The sequence below is a fragment of the Siphateles boraxobius genome, unplaced genomic scaffold (assembly GCF_051911475.1).
Source record: "Siphateles boraxobius isolate OS27281-9 unplaced genomic scaffold, OSU_SipBor_1 55, whole genome shotgun sequence".
Taxonomy (NCBI): Eukaryota; Metazoa; Chordata; class Actinopteri; order Cypriniformes; family Leuciscidae; genus Siphateles; species Siphateles boraxobius.
The window spans coordinates 6,149,816-6,165,727 of NW_027509181.1; the positions used below are offsets into that span (position 1 = coordinate 6,149,816).

The 15,912-nt window shown below is 42.0% G+C and overlaps 2 protein-coding genes across 3 annotated transcripts in view; both read right to left on the minus strand.

Moving 5' to 3' along the window:
- raraa (retinoic acid receptor, alpha a) overlaps positions 1-8,579 on the minus strand; it is a 241,090-nt gene extending 232,511 nt beyond the window's left edge. The window contains exon 1 of one of the 2 annotated variants that reach the window (XM_077205970.1): positions 8,346-8,579. The gene's annotated coding sequence lies outside the window, so the exon portion shown is untranslated. The remainder of the gene's footprint in view (positions 1-8,345) is intronic. The other variant, XM_077205972.1, reaches the window with a different exon arrangement.
- Positions 1-15,912, minus strand: part of vps35l (VPS35 endosomal protein sorting factor like) — a 322,653-nt gene that overhangs the window by 264,338 nt on the left and 42,403 nt on the right. The gene's annotated exons all lie outside the window — the stretch shown is intronic.

Sequence of the window (15,912 nt, forward strand, 5' to 3'; positions counted from 1 at the left end):
CTATTAACCTAATCATCTGAATCAACTAATTAACTCTAAACACCTGCAAAAGATTCCTGAGGCTTTTAAAAACTCCCAGCCTGTTTCATTACTCAAAACCTCAATCATGGGTAAGATGCCGACCTGACTGCTGTCCAGAAGGCCATCATTGACTCCATCAAGCAAGAGGGTAAGACAAAGAAAGAAATTTCTGAACAAATAGGCTGTTTCCAGAGTGCTGTATCAAGGCACCTCAGTGGGAAGTCTGTGGGAAGGAAAAAGTGTGGCAAAAAACGCTGCACAACGAGAAGAGGTGACCGGACCCTGAGGAAGATTGTGGAGAAGGACCGATTCCAGACCTTGGGGGACCTGCGGAAGCAGTGGACTGAGTCTGGAGTAGAAACATCCAGAGCCACCGTGCACAGGCGTGTGCAGGAAATGGGCTACAGGTGCCGCATTCCCCAGGTCAAGCCACTTTTGAACCAGAAACAGCGGCAGAAGTGCCTGACCTGGGCTACAGAGAAGCAGCACTGGACTTCAGCCATTTTGGCATTTCCTTCTCCCCAGTCTTCCTCCAGACTCTGGTACCTGGATTTCCGAATGACATGCAAAATTTGCTTTCATCCGAAAAAAGTACTTTGGACCACTGAGCAACAGTCCAGTGCTGCTTCTCTGTAGCCCAGGTCAGGCGCTTCTGCCGCTGTGTCTGGTTCAAAAGTGGCTTGACCTGAGTTTTGACCTGAGTTTCACCTCCCTACAACACAAGCTCTCCACCACAGTTTCCATGGGACGACACCACCCACACAGACACCTGCCAAACACAGCGACACAGACGCTTACTACTCACTCCCTCTCCCGGTAAGCCTGACGGTGTCAGTGATAATCAATTACGAGGAAAACTAGTTGCACAATCAACAATAATCACACTGAAGACATGACCAGCTTACTCGGCGTCGGCTACGTTTGCAAACAACATTTTCACCGGAGAAAGAGGTAAAAGCTTAGAAATAAACACTAGGGGTTCACAGGTGGGACTGTCAAGCTAGCCCATAGCTTGCATTATATACCTTCTATTTATAGATCTTCTGACTAAGTTTAGGGTACTTATCTGAGTCAACGACATAATCACTGTCACTAGATATAAAAAAAAACGTTGACTTTCACTCAATGCTATTCACTGACAGTAAAAAAAAAAGTTGTTTGTATGCACTGCTGTTCATAGACTACTAGCTCCGGCAGTCATTGCTGCGTTTCTAAATGGTAGCAACTCACCAGGACACTCCACCAACACTCCAGTCATTCTCCTCTGACCATGCATTTATTTATTTGCACGGGATAAGTATTACCTAGTGACCTCTAGTTATTTGTAATAATTGCGGAGTTTGTCTGAGATCTTAATCCCGTGCGAATCGGCCATGTCTGTGATTTGTAAAGTACAAATTCCCCCGCAAATTACCTACTATATTTTGCCGAACACCGAGGTCCTGTGATAATATTAGTCCCGTTCGAATTGGTATCTCTGTGATTTGGGCGGATCGTATATCATTTTTTCAAGGTTTTTGTTTCATGTGCGCCTTTTTATCCATCTTTCGCAAAGAATGGAAGCTGTGTTGGAGTGTTTTGATAGTATTTTGGGTGCTGGGTCATATCGCTATACACAACTACACAATTTGCAGAAAGTGAAAGCTGATAATCATCAGAAGAGCAAAAACTAAAAGAATGATTAGATGGAGATGAATGACATGTATAGCAGCATGTGGTAAGGAACTTTATTCTGTTTATGTAATAATATATCATACAGCTAGGCCTATAACGAAAAGACATTTCCAAGCAATAGCCTATTGACGTCAGATCCGGGAGATAAGTCAGTAAATTTGAGTAAAATCACAGGCTTCGGTTATCCCGTGCGAATGCGCCATATGACATTCAGATGTGGGGGGATAATTTATAAATCACACAAGGTCCCCAGGTAGTACTAATCCTGTGCGAATAGGGCTTTTGACGGTCATCGGCTCTCGGTATTTCCTCATTCGCCCTCTCACGTCTAAACGGTTCGAAATTATATGGCTGTGGGCCATCATAAATGTTAACTGTGGGTCTTGCCACCTCTTCCTCATCACAGTTAGACACCATAGTCAGTGCTAGAACTAGTTCTAGTAGCTGAGAAAGGCTGAGGCTACCTTCCACCACGTTTACCTCATGTGACGTCATCGCCGAGTTGCGTAAAAAATAACCGTCACTTTCCAAAAACTACAAAAACTGGACTTTAACACCATTTTGAAGACATTTCTAACTTTATAAACATATCTTGACTGCTTTATGTACCCATTAATCGACAGTCGTGTTTAACCTGCACCATGGGCTTTAACTAAACAGCCAAAAGCAGAACTGTATCTTTCATTTACTCATCCCTAAACATTAAGAAAAAACAAACCAAACTGTGGTTGGTCACTTTACATGGCTATCAGACAGTCGATTTCTGTTTAATAGAGCAGTTTTTGACTAAAATAAGCTGTAAAGTGGACCAGACTATATGACGGTAGTCAAAACTCTGGGTATGTGAGACTATTTGCTCCTACCCACCATCAACCACAAACAACTGCCTAGGGAACATAAATACACCAACAATCATTAATTATAACCAGATTATAGAGCTGACAGGCCTGCTGAGATTGTCAGGGCAAGCTCTCACAGGCTGATGGGATAATATTAGACAGAGAGAGAGAGAGAGAGAGAGAGAGAGAGAGGGAGAGAGAGAGAGAGAGAGAGAGAGAGAGAGAGAGAGAGAGAGAGAGAGAGAGAGAGAGAGAGAGAGAGAGAGAGAGAGAGAGAGAGAGAGAGTCAAAGGCACAGCAAGGTAGATGGGTTTTAGGGCCTGGGTTTTCCTTGGCACTCTCAGCTCCATGTGTATCTGGTGAGGGTCTAAGCTCTGGAGATAGTGCTGGAGAAACCGATACTGATGGCAAGGGGAGGGAGAGGGGAATTCTGCTGATCACAATAAGGTCTCTTTTCTCTGAAAATGTTATCAGGTTCAATTAGGGAAAGGACAAGCTTGGCTTTCTTTTTATAGTAGAGCGCCCAGGGCTGTGTGACATGTAATTACATTGTAATGTAACCTGAGAGCTTGTCTGCAGTTTACGGTCTGCTAGTTAATTACAGTGTATGATCTTGTAATGTTTGAGTTGTTTATTGTATAGTTTTGCACCAATATTGGTGATAATTTAGAAAATCATCGTTGTGCATCTCTAGAAAAAAAGAACAATGGCACTGACATATGTTAAGTTATGTCAGTCCAAGTTCAAGTTGCTTTCAGTTAAGAAAGCTCAAACAAGCATTTTAGTCTGGGACTAGATTTAAGCCTTGTCTGTGAAACCGGACATATATGTTTCACCAAGCACATTCTTTGTGCATGATTAAGTAACTAACCCAGTGACATAGTCCACATATCCATAGCTGTATCTGAAAGTCAAAAACTATTACTTTTCCTTTGCTTCTCCCTATTTCCATGCGCTTTCTACTCCACCCTATTATATAAGTTTTGACTGTTTTCCAGAGTCACTTTTTCCTTTAGGTCCAATGAATATCTGTGGGAAACACCTATAATTATAAATCCACATGACTTTGGAATTGTCTTATGCACATACACAAGCTCTGTTTCAAAACGTAACAAGCTTCCGAGCATTTTAAGACATCTGTTGTGCTCTCGATGCAAAGAATGTTTCAAAATATGGTCAGCAACATTATGTATGCCTTCTAAGACAGCTCAGGGCAGCACTGGATGTACATTGCAATCAGAATGCAGGGGCAAAGAGTTCAGTGAAAAAAAAAATATATGCCAGTTATAAATATATTTCATTTAATACTCAAAAGTATTTATTAAAAAATAGTTAAATCTATGTATTATTATTTTTTTCCTGCTTATTAGCTATATTTTAACCTGCTGCATTTAAAATCACTTAAACTCACTTATGATTGAGAGGTAGATTGAGAGCAACAGAACGACATAAAGCAGCACACATGATGCTAAAAAAGCAGGGCAGGAAAACAGCCAAAGACACCCATCTAGAGCAGGTACACACTATGTGAATTTTTTATATAAATAATGAATCAATACATCATTAATCCTTCATCCAAAACTTTTTTTCTTTAACCCTGATTCACTATGATAAGCCTATTGCAGGCCTAAGTGTTTATATTTTAGATCTGTCGGGATTGTTTTGTGGGAAATTATAAAGGTTGACATGGAGCCGCTATCTTGAACCTCTGGGGAGTCACCCATTTAAAAAAACTGAAAAAAGAGAGCGCAACAGAGCTTGAAATAAAACGAGAATCAACATTGGCATTTTTCTCTGCAAATGAATACTTTGTGAAGGAAATATATATATATATATATATATATATATATATATATATATATCAATTATCAAACTTTTTTATGGTTATAGTTTTAATTAACTAGTAACCCTGGTTTGGGAAGAAAAAACAATTTTTAAAAAACAACATTTTATAGTGGAAGTGTTCTCCTACCTGATTTAACTGTTCTCTATCTCTTTCTCAACATCTATCTATTCTTTACCTCTCTCTAACTCTCTCTCATGAGCACAGGGATTCGTCTCGTCTGACACATAGAGATTATCTAATACCATCAAAGGAAGTAGAAAGATAAAACGATGGTGCATTAAAATAAGTGGAGTCAAGACTTAACCATATCACTGTGTGTGTGTTGAAGGTAAAGAACCTTGGCATTTCCATCCTCCGCTCCAGGCACCACACAGATTTAACTTCTCAGACCCTGCTCCTATTCCTGCCTTCCCTCCATCTCTCCGTCTTTTCCCACACTCTCATGCTCTCTAGAGGCACTGGATGCAGCATCATGGATTCAAGCAGTAAAATCACTATAGCATTTCCTGCTTTTACCACACAATTTGAACACCCATTTTGCAAAAATGGGTGCATCCCGCATAATTTGCATGTTTGTCAAGCACACTGCATTGTAAGATACAGAATTCCTTAGTATGTTCTCTTGTTTTGGCAAATAGATGAACATTCTATTAGTAGGACATGCATTCCATGCATACAGAAAATTTGCTTACTGTGCAGAGTATACATACAGTATATTACACTGCAAAGGTTCTATACACAGGTATTATGCTATTCTGAATATAGCCATTTACTAGCAAAACTTTACTCTGGAACACTGTTGAATCAACAAGTTTATTGTAAAATTGGGTTGCACTTTATTTGACAGTACGAGCACTTACGTGTAATTACAGTGTACTTACCTAAGAAAGTACTGGGTAATATAAGGTAACTACATGCATGGATAAAGCTTAAGTTTAGGGGAAGATTCAGGGTTAGTACCTAGTTATTACCCAGTTGTTGCAATTACTATAATAAGTACACAGTATATACATGGGAACATGACTAAAATAAAGTGCTCTGTATTATCATCACACAGCTCTTTATATAATGTTGGATATAGAAGCATGTTATTGTTGAAAAATGTAACGCTCTACTCTGGTAATACAACTATAAAGTCTTAAGATATTAAAATATTATAAAAATTAACAACATGATTTTCTTTAAACCTGCTTTAAAACAATGTGAATTGTGAAAACACTATTCAAATATATATATATATATATATATATATATATATATATATATATATATATATATATATATATATATATATATATTTGACTTGACTATCAGAATGATAATTATTATAGGTCTGTATGTTCTGTTCTGTCAGTTATGTCTGTTATCGGGCTGTTATTGTATGAAGATTTTCCACATATTAAAAAAAGAAGTCTTTCATTCTTAACCAAGACAGTATTTATGTGATCAAAAATACACACAAAAAATATATATTGTGAAATATTATTACAATTTAATATAACTGTTTTCTATTTAAATATATTTTAAAATGTAATTTATTCCTGTGATGCAAAGCTGAATTTTCAGCATCATTACTTCAGTCTTCAGTGTCAAATTATCCTTCATAAATCATTATAATGCTGATTTGCTGCTCAAAAAAACATTTCTAATTATTATCAATGTTGAAAACAGTTGTGTTGCATCAGATTTTTAAGGAAACCATTCCAGACTCTTTTTCAGGATACTTTGATGAATAGAAAGTTCAAAAGAACAGCATTTATTAGAACGTAGAACTTATTGTGTCACTGTATGAGTGTCATTAAAACAGATGTTATTATTCAAGTAGCTAGCTATATAGATTTTTTCCAGTAAACAAAGCTCTCCACACACATACTCAACATAATGAAATATAATGTATCAATCAACAAAGTCAAAGAGGAAAGAAAATCTCCTTTGAAAAATATGGCTATGTGATATAATAGGTCCATTCTAAAAGCTATAATGAGGTTTATCAGGTCCAAAATTAAGCAATTATACTCTATACTCTACAATAGTAGAAGCTCTCTCATGTTACAGTCAACCATACCAGATGCATGTCTGATTCCATTTGCAAAACAATCTGGTCCATAAACCATGCAAAAACAAACTGAAATACTAAACAGAGCAATTGAAATACTAATTAAATGTCAATTGCAAGGAGATGTTGAGTCACTATCATGTTCTTAATGCCAGAATGCTTTTTCCATCCCATGCTGACACCGGTCTTACTCATTGGTTAGAAGTGGACGAAGAACAAGTGCTCATCAGGAGACGAAGAAAGAGCTGAATGTGCGTCACTCATGTTGGAACGTCAAACAATGGAACACAAACAGTGAAATATATATAGCCGCTATTACCTGTTTGTTGTACTGGACATTGTTTGTATTAGTATTGTATATCAACACACAATACGTAACAGCTGTTTGACATTGAAATCATGGCCAAAACAACCAGCACATACAAGAGTTATCTGAGACGAGGGGATGTTTAATGTGTAAATATGATAGGTCTGAACTCAAACACCACTTGACAGTAATGAACAGGGCAGTGTGAGAAGAGTGTATTGTACTATGACCTTGATTTAATTACCTACAACATGACATACAAGTTGTATACCCAAAACAAATTCTACTGAATATTCTACTAAATAACGGCTTCATTTCATTGTGTTTCACAGTATTCAGTATTCACCTGCTGTGACTTAATGGGACAAATACTGTATATAAAAAAAAAAAAACCTTGACAGTACATATATATTTGGCCATATAATTATTTCCATTGCAACAATAAGCAATTTTCAGTCTATTATATCCACATAAGCTGTTACTTTCTCAGCAGTCTTTGGTACTGGATATATTTCGATATATCATAATTCATGGGTCCATGGTAACAGCAACTTCTCTGCCTGATCCTTTGGAATATGGGGTGATAGTTCTTCACCAAGAATCTGCCAAAATTTGCCTTATCAGTCTTCATCAAGGATGTAACTAAATGTTTGTGAGGACCAAAACTCAACAATCTCTCGTGGCAATTAGTAACTATTTTTATGTTTTGGCGAATTTACAATCTAGATTGTTTTCCACTTATGTTTAGGTTTAGGAGTGGAGATAGCTTCATGCCTAATTTTTTCCATAAAACCATGTTTCCTTATGAATAATTTTGTATAAATTCATTCAAAATAACCACCTTGATTTGAAGGGCATAATGGAAATTGCTCTTTAAAAAACGTGGGATCTAGTTAGTTACCACAATAACCAACCAAATAAATAAATAAATGACATAAAACATGCTGTATTAATTTAATTTTCTACAAAGTACCATAGCACTACAGTATATTGGACGTGGGGCCATGCACGTGTATTTTTTAAAGTTGACTACGTAGGCTACTGTAGGTTTCATATTATAGCATATGGAAATCAGTCAATCAATAAGTTCCATGACAATGGAAATACTACCACTTTTGTAAGTATCATTTACCAATCTACAGCAATTACAAATTTAAAAGGAAATAAGAAATGGAAGACAGAATCGCTAAGTATAAGTTTCGATAAAATGAGCATAGGTACACATTTGCGCTACAGCCTGTCTGTCAAAGCGCCTGTTTCAGCCCAGTGAAATGATGAGCGACTTTTGTATGTAGTCACACTTGTTCACTTCAAAACTAGACAGTACAACAACTATCAACATTTTAAAAGTTATGCACAATGACAGTGAAAACATACAGAGCTGGCTACCAAGACCGCAATTATTGGAGGCAAATGCCCAGAAATTATATTTGTAGTTCTTTGAGACGCTGGCCATATTATTCAGAACTATGGACTGTAAAACTTATCTGGCAGTGTCATTGTGCCTATTTGGTCAGTAAAGAAAACATATCTAGCATGATGTATTATCCTCAGCAGTTATTTAGAAAAGGTGAGAGAGTAAAGAAGAGCTTGAATAAATACCTGAACCTGTTGACTCCGCCCCCGCCGCGGCTCACCGCCTCAACTCCTGCCGCACAGTTTGATGCTGCAAACTTCCCCGTCTGCTCAACAAAAGAGCAATAAACGTGTCATTGAGGACCTTCAGGTGTCTTTTAGTGGGGGCTGAGACAGAACCCCGTATGAAGCAGCGGCCATTTGAGAGTCATGTGTGCTGTGTGTGTGTGTGTGTATGTGTCTGTGAAACCCAACACGAGTGAATGAACCCGCCCCGTTTCCTTAAAGTCCCGTTAACTCTCTCATCTCCATCTTTGACTGTTTCTATCACTGGCAGCCCGTGCTTCTGATATAACAACATATCAAAACTTTCAATCATAATACTAACAAACATTAGTAGTTTTCTGTTCACTATACTACTGTAGCCTACTGTTAGGCTATGTTTTATGCATTCCTTTATTTTGATAATTTTATATTTTATTTAGTTGTTTAAATCGACGTTTTTATTGTTTAGTTATTTTATTTTATTTTATTTATTTGAATCATTTATTTATTTAAATCAATTTAAATGTAATGTGTTTATTTTTACAAAGAGAATCCTAGGATTCTCATTCACTAGACCCTGATTGAAAGCCCCTGCATTAGGGCATATACAGGTCCTTCTCAAAAAATTAGCATATTGTGATAAAGTTAATTGTTTTCCATAATGTAATGATAAAAATTCAACTTTCATATATTTTAGATTCATTGCACACCAACTGAAATATTTCAGGTCTTTTATTGTTTTAATACTGATGATTTTGGCATACAGCTCATGAAAACCCAAAATTCCTATGTCAAAAAATTTGCATATTTCATCCGACCAATCAAAGTGTTTTTAAGACAAACAAAGTCAACCTTCAAATAATTATGTTCAGTTATGTACTCAATATTTGGTCGGGAATCCTTTTACAGAAATGACTGCTTCAATGCGGCGTGGCATGGAGGCAATCAGCCTGTGGAACTGCTGAGGTGTTATGGAGGCCCAGGATGCTTCGATAGCGGCCTTAAGCTCATCCAGAGTGTTGGGTCTTGCGTCTCTCAACTTTCTCTTCACAATACCCTACAGATTCTCTATGGGGTCTGGAATCAGGTCTGGAATCAGTCCTTCTCCACAATCTTCCTCAGGGTCCGGTCACCTCTTCTCGTTGTGCAGCGTTTTTTGCCACACTTTTTCCTTCCCACAGACTTACCACTGAGGTGCCTTGATACAGCACTCTGTGAACAGCCTATTTGTTCAGAAATTTCTTTCTGTGTCTTTCCCTCTTGCTTGAGGGTGTCAATGATGGCCTTCTGGACAGCAGTCAGGTCGGCAGTCTTACCCATGATTGCGGTTTTGAGTAATGAAACAGGCTGGGAGTTTTTAAAAGCCTCAGGAATCTTTTGCAGGTGTTTAGAGTTAATTAGTTGATTCAGATGATTAGGTTAATAGCTCGTTTAGAGACCCTTTTCATGATATGCTAATTTTTTGAGATAGGAATTTTGGGTTTTCATGAGCTGTATGCCAAAATCATCAGTATTAAAACAATAAAACACCTGAAATATTTCAGTTGGTGTGCAATGAATCTAAAATATATGAAAGTTAAATTTTTATCATTACATTATGGAAAATAAACTTTATCGCAATATGCTAATTTTTTTAGAAGGACCTGTATTTGCAATACATTTTATAAGTTTTGATTAATGTTTCATCATGAATGATGATTGGAGAGAGGGTGATAGAGCCAATTAAAACGATTGGGATTACTATTTTGAGGCCATATATGACAAGGGCCAGTGGATGGAATTTGGACAGGACACTCTTTACGATAAGTACGGGATTTTTTTTTTAAGGACCCCAGAGAGTCAGGACCTCAGTTTAACATCTCACCGGAAGGACGGATTTTCATGAATTGAAGCCTATCCATAGAGATACAAAAGCATGGCTTCTTCACATGTTGTTATATATATATATATATATACACATATTGATCCTCGGTTACTAACATAACCTCGGTTCTCTCTAGAGAGGGAACGAGTATTGCGTAAGTTTAGCTTACGCTACGGGAAAGATTCATCTTCTCGAGATATTGAAGCCAAAAAATAATCCTTAATTTTGTATTCATTGTCAACGCAGTGCAGCAGCTAGCAGACCTAGAGCAGGCCATCTCGCGTGCTCATTGGCTGCCCTGCGGGCAACTGCTGCAGCCTACCAGTGAGTTGTTGCCATCGGGGAGAAGACTTAGAATGCCTGGTTGTAGACTAAACCGGTTTAAGAATTCATTCATTCCTTCAGCGGTTAAGTTATTAAATAATATCAAGTAGAAATAATAATTAATGTTATTGTACAGAGTGGCGTGATGCCGACTACTTTATAGTGGACAGAGTGGCGTGATGCCAATTAATTCTTAGTGTACAGAGTGGCGTGATGCCGATTACTTTATAGTGGACAGAGTGGCGTGATGCCAATTAATTCTTAGTGTACAGAGTGGCGTGATGCCGATTACTTTATAGTGGACAGAGTGGTGTGATGCCAATTAATTCTTAGTGTACAGAGTGGCGTGATGCCGATTACTTTATAGTGGACAGAGTGGCGTGATGCCAATTAATTCTTAATGTACAGAGTGGCGTGATGCCGATTACTTTATAGTGGACAGAGTGGCGTGATGCCAATTAATTCTTAGTGTACAGAGTGGCGTGATGCCGATTACTTTATAGTGGACAGAGTGGTGTGATGCCTATTACTTTATAGTGGACAGAGTGGCATGATGCCGATTACTTTATAGTGGACAGAGTGGCGTGATGCCAATTAATTCTTAGTGTACAGAGTGGTGTGATGCCGATTACTTTATAGTGGACAGAGTGGTGTGATGCCTATTAATTTTTAGCATACAGAGTGGCGTGATGCCTATTAATTTTTAGCATACAGAGTGGCATGATACCGTTTGCGTCCCAGTGGAGAGAGTGATGAGATGCCAATCATTGTACAGTGGGTAGAATGGTGTGATGCCAAACATTTTTCCAGTGTTTGGTGTGAGTATAATGGTAGAATGTGGGTAGTATGGTGTGATGCCAAACATTTTTCCAGTGTTTAGTGGCAGTATGCCGGGTACCCTCTGGTGCACACAGTATTGTGAGGCCAAATACTTGATTTTAAATGTGTATTTCTCTGTTTTTTATGTATTGTGTTTGTTTTAAATGTCTGGTGCTGCAGTGCTTGTATTTGTGAGCCCAAAACAAATTTCCCACTGGGGACAATAAAGTATACCATACCATACCATACAGTGAGCCCGGCGTGACGTCACGCCCAATGAAGGGCGCCCGCGCCTTCATAGCGTCACAGCCCGCCAAAATGGGCGTGGCTTAGCGTATAAAAGTAGGGGCTGTAGGCTGACTTCCCTGGTTTTTCGTCGACTGAAGCGAAGTCGCTCGTGGCGCGAGCACAGCCGGTTACGCAATATTCGTTCCCTCTCTAGAGAGAACCGAGGTTAAGTTAGTAACCGAGTATCGTTCTCTTACGAGAGGTTCTCTCGTATTGCGTAAGTTTAGCTTACGCTACGGGAACACTTTGTCAACGCCCTGCGCGTCCAAGCGTCCACCATGAGTACCCGAACTTTCAGGGGAACCCCATAAGTGGAAAAATTAAGGTGGCCAGCCACGCGGGCCATCACTCGTACATAAGCACACATAGGGAATACAGAGCAGTGTGCCGGTCTGTATAGGCACATGGCACATACCCTAGTGCAGCTCAACCAGGAGAGCTGAGTCACGTGAGAGTGATCTGAGCAGGAAGATCTGGGCAGAATACACCTCTCCTTCAAACTGACAAAAGTTTAGCCTGCAAGGCAGGAACTTCTAGGTTATAAAACCTGACAAAGGTAGACGGAGAGCTCCAGCCCACCGCTACACATATGTCATGGATAGAAATCCCACTGGACCACGCCCACGACGAGGCCACGCCTCTCGTGGAATGAGCCCTAATGCCCAGAGGGCATTGCAGACCTTTTAATGCGTAAGCAGCTGCTATAGCGTCCACTATCCATCTGGACAGGCTCTGTTTCGAGGAGGCGAGACCCTTGGTGCGCCCACCAAACGAAACAAAAAGCTGTTCTGAACGCCTGAAGGAGCGCGTAATGTAAAATCTCAACGCCCTGACAGGGCAGAGGAGATTCACCTCACTTCGCTGTCAGATGCTGGCAGAGCTGACAGCGAAATGAATGGCGCTCTGAATGGAGTGCCCATCCCTTTAGGAACATAGCCATGTCTATGTCTGAGGATGACTTTAGAGTCATTCGGCCCGACCTCAAGACACGACGCGCTGACAGACAGCGCATGCAGGTCCCCCACACGTTTTATTGACGACAGTGCAGTCAGAAAGACGGTTTCCAGTGATAGATATTTCGACCCCACGGAGTCTAGTGGTTCAAATGGAAAGGCTTTCAGGGCCTCGAGGACCAATGAAAGATCCCACATAGGAAACGACGGGGGGCGCGGCGGGTTCATCCTTCTAGCTCCTCTAAGGAAGCGGACCAACTAATGTCTTCCCAGTGACTGGCAGGGCAACGAGTACCCGTTGATCAACCATGCGTGCAGAGACCAGCGCTCTGGATGGGGATGCCAGATCACGGCGCGAGCCTGAGAGAGGAGATATGCCCTCACCGGAATCGGCCACGGAGCTGTAAGTGACAGCCGTGCTAGTTCCGGGAACCATATCTGATTCTCCCAATGGTGGGCTATGAGGAGCACAATGAGTGGCGCGTTTCCCTGATTCTCTTGATCACCTGTGGTAACAGAGAGACCGGAGGGAAAGCATATAGCAGGAGGCTGGGCCAAACCTGGGCCAGCGGGTCCTCGTCCTTCGAGAAGAACGTCGGGCATTGAGCGTTGTCTTTTGACGCAAATAGGTCGACTTCCGCTCTGCCGAATAGGCACCACAGCTTCTGGACCGTTTGGGGGTGCAGGGACCATTCCCTTGGGGGAACATTGTCCCTGGACAGTTTGTCTGGGCCGTCGTTCAAATGGCCAGGCACATGAGCCACCCTCAGCGAACGCAGGTGCATCTGAGACCAAATAAGGAGGCGTTCCGTCAGATCGCAGAGATTTCTGGATCTGATACCGCCTTGACGGTTTACGTAGGATACCACAGACATGTTGTCCGAGCGGACAAGAACATGTTGGTCCTGTATGAATGGGAGGAAGCGCTTCAGCGCGTTCTTGACAGCTATCATTTCCAGACAGTTTATGTGAAAACACTTCTCTTGGTCTGACCACTGGCCGAAGACCGGTCTGCCCTCGAACAGCGTGCCCCAACCCGAGTTGGACGCGTCTGTGGAAATGACTTTCCGATAAGAGATGGTTGCCATCATCACTCCCTGCTGGTACCAGTCGGCTACTAACCAGGGCTGCAGAGCCGCTATGCAGGTCTGAGTCACTCTGATTTTCTGGCCGCCAGAAACCCAGGCTCGGTGGGACACGCGAGCATTCAACCAGCGTTGGAGCGGGCGCATGCGCAGTAGGCCGAGCTGAAGCACCGCTGCAGCTGATGCCATACAGCCCAACATCCTTTGAAATGTTTTCAAAGGGAGAAAGCTGCCCTTCTGGAAAGATGCGGCTAGGTGGCGAACACGGCGCGCGTGCTGTGTCGATAAACGAGCCGCCATGGTCACCGAGTCCAGTTCTATTCCTAAAAAGGAAATTGACTGACTGAGCAGTAATGAGCTCTTGGTCCAGTTGACCGTGAGACCCAAGTTTTCCAAGTGACTGAGAAGCACTGTTCTGTCAGATAGCAGTTCTGTCTCCGACTGTGCCAATATCAGCCAATCGTCCAGATAGTTCATTTTTCGTAGCCCCTGACTTCTCAGGGGGGCGAGCGCCGCGTCCATGCACTTCGTAAATGTACGGGGTGCTAGGGACAGGCCGAACGGCAGGACGGTGTATTGATATACCTGACCGTCGAAGGCAAATCTCATAAATTGCCTGTGACGGGGTATTATCTGAATCTGAAAATAGGCATCCTTCAGATCTAGAGAAATAAACCAGTCCCTCGGGCGAACGTGCGCGAGGATTTTCCTGGTCGTAAGCATTTTGAACGGTCTTTTCGCAAGCACTTTGTTCAAATGTCTCAGATCTAGGATAGGTCTGAAGGCTCCGTCCTTCTTGGGTACGAGAAAATATCGGCTGTAAAAACCTGACTCCCTCAAAGAAGGCGGTACCTTTTCTATAGCCCCTTTGCACAGCAGCTTTGTTATTTCTGCGTGAAGTAGGTGTGCTACTTCCGCGTTCACTATCGTCACGGTCCGGGCATGAAAGCGCGGGGGACGGCGAATGAATTGAAGTGTATAGCCCTGCTTTATTGTGCTCAGCACCCATTCTGAAATCCCTGGGATAGTTTCCCACGCAGCTATTTGAGCCGCTAGGGGGCGAATGGCCTCCGGGTTCAGATCGCCGCCATTTGCGGGCTTGTAAAACTAAACCGGAGTCGAAAGCGCGGCGCGCGCGCTCTCGGTTCTGGGCAATGACTGCTCGCTGAAAGCCGAAACCGACTGATTTAAGTGAGATGTCCCAATCATAAGGGACGGGGAACATTTTTTTTTCAAATTTTGACCCGCGAGCAGCGCTCCGGGCGGAAAAGATTCCTGTAAGCGTGAGCGCGTGTGCGTGGGCACGAGACTTACAAGTGTATTTGACGCCCCGATCATAATGGATGGGGAGCGTCTTATTAATGCCCTGCGTTTTGTGATAACACTTAAACGTGCGGGCGGAGCCCGGGGGAGGTTTGTGTTAGCAAGCGTGAATGCTCTCTGCTGCTTTTTTGATCATGTAACAGAGCGGGCAGATAGTGGGCACAGACCTGTGGGCACATTTCTTACATTCAACACTCGAGCTGCTTTTCTGCTCTTTATGAGAGTGTGCTCTGTGAGTGACAAGAGATTCGAAGTGCTTGTGTGTAGGGGTGAACACTGGGGCGTGGGCACTTTCACTACACTTAAAACACCGACGGCATGAGCCGGACCAGACATTATACTCTTTTTGAGATTTCTCTGGGTCGCCGTGAAAACGGCGTTTGTGTGCAGGTGAGAGGGTGAACAAACCGACTCGTTGGCTGCTAAATGAACCACTGCAGTAGCCTGTTGAAGGGGACTGACAGGGAAATAAACGTTGACGGCGGTCCGGCCGCAGCGGGACACGCGCGTCTTTTCGGAGGCGATGTGTCTGTTAGTAAGCGTGAGCGCTCGTGAGCGGGCACGTAACTTACATTCTTAACCTGATATGTAGGTTAAGAGGCTGTTCTGGCCGTGTGACAGAGCGGGCAGAAAATAGGCGTGAGCACAGAGTTGTGGGCATGTTTCCTACATCTAGCACTCGAGTGGCATTTGCCAGCTTTATGAGAGTGGGCTCTGCGGGAGACACGGGGGGTGTTTGTGTGTAAGGGTGAACACCGAGATGTGGGCACCTTTTCTACAGTCAAGACACCAACTGTGTGAGCCGAATAACCAGACATTATACTCACTTGAGCTTTCTCTGGGTCGCCGTGAGAACGGCGGGTGTCTGCAGGCGAGCGGGTTGCATTACCGGC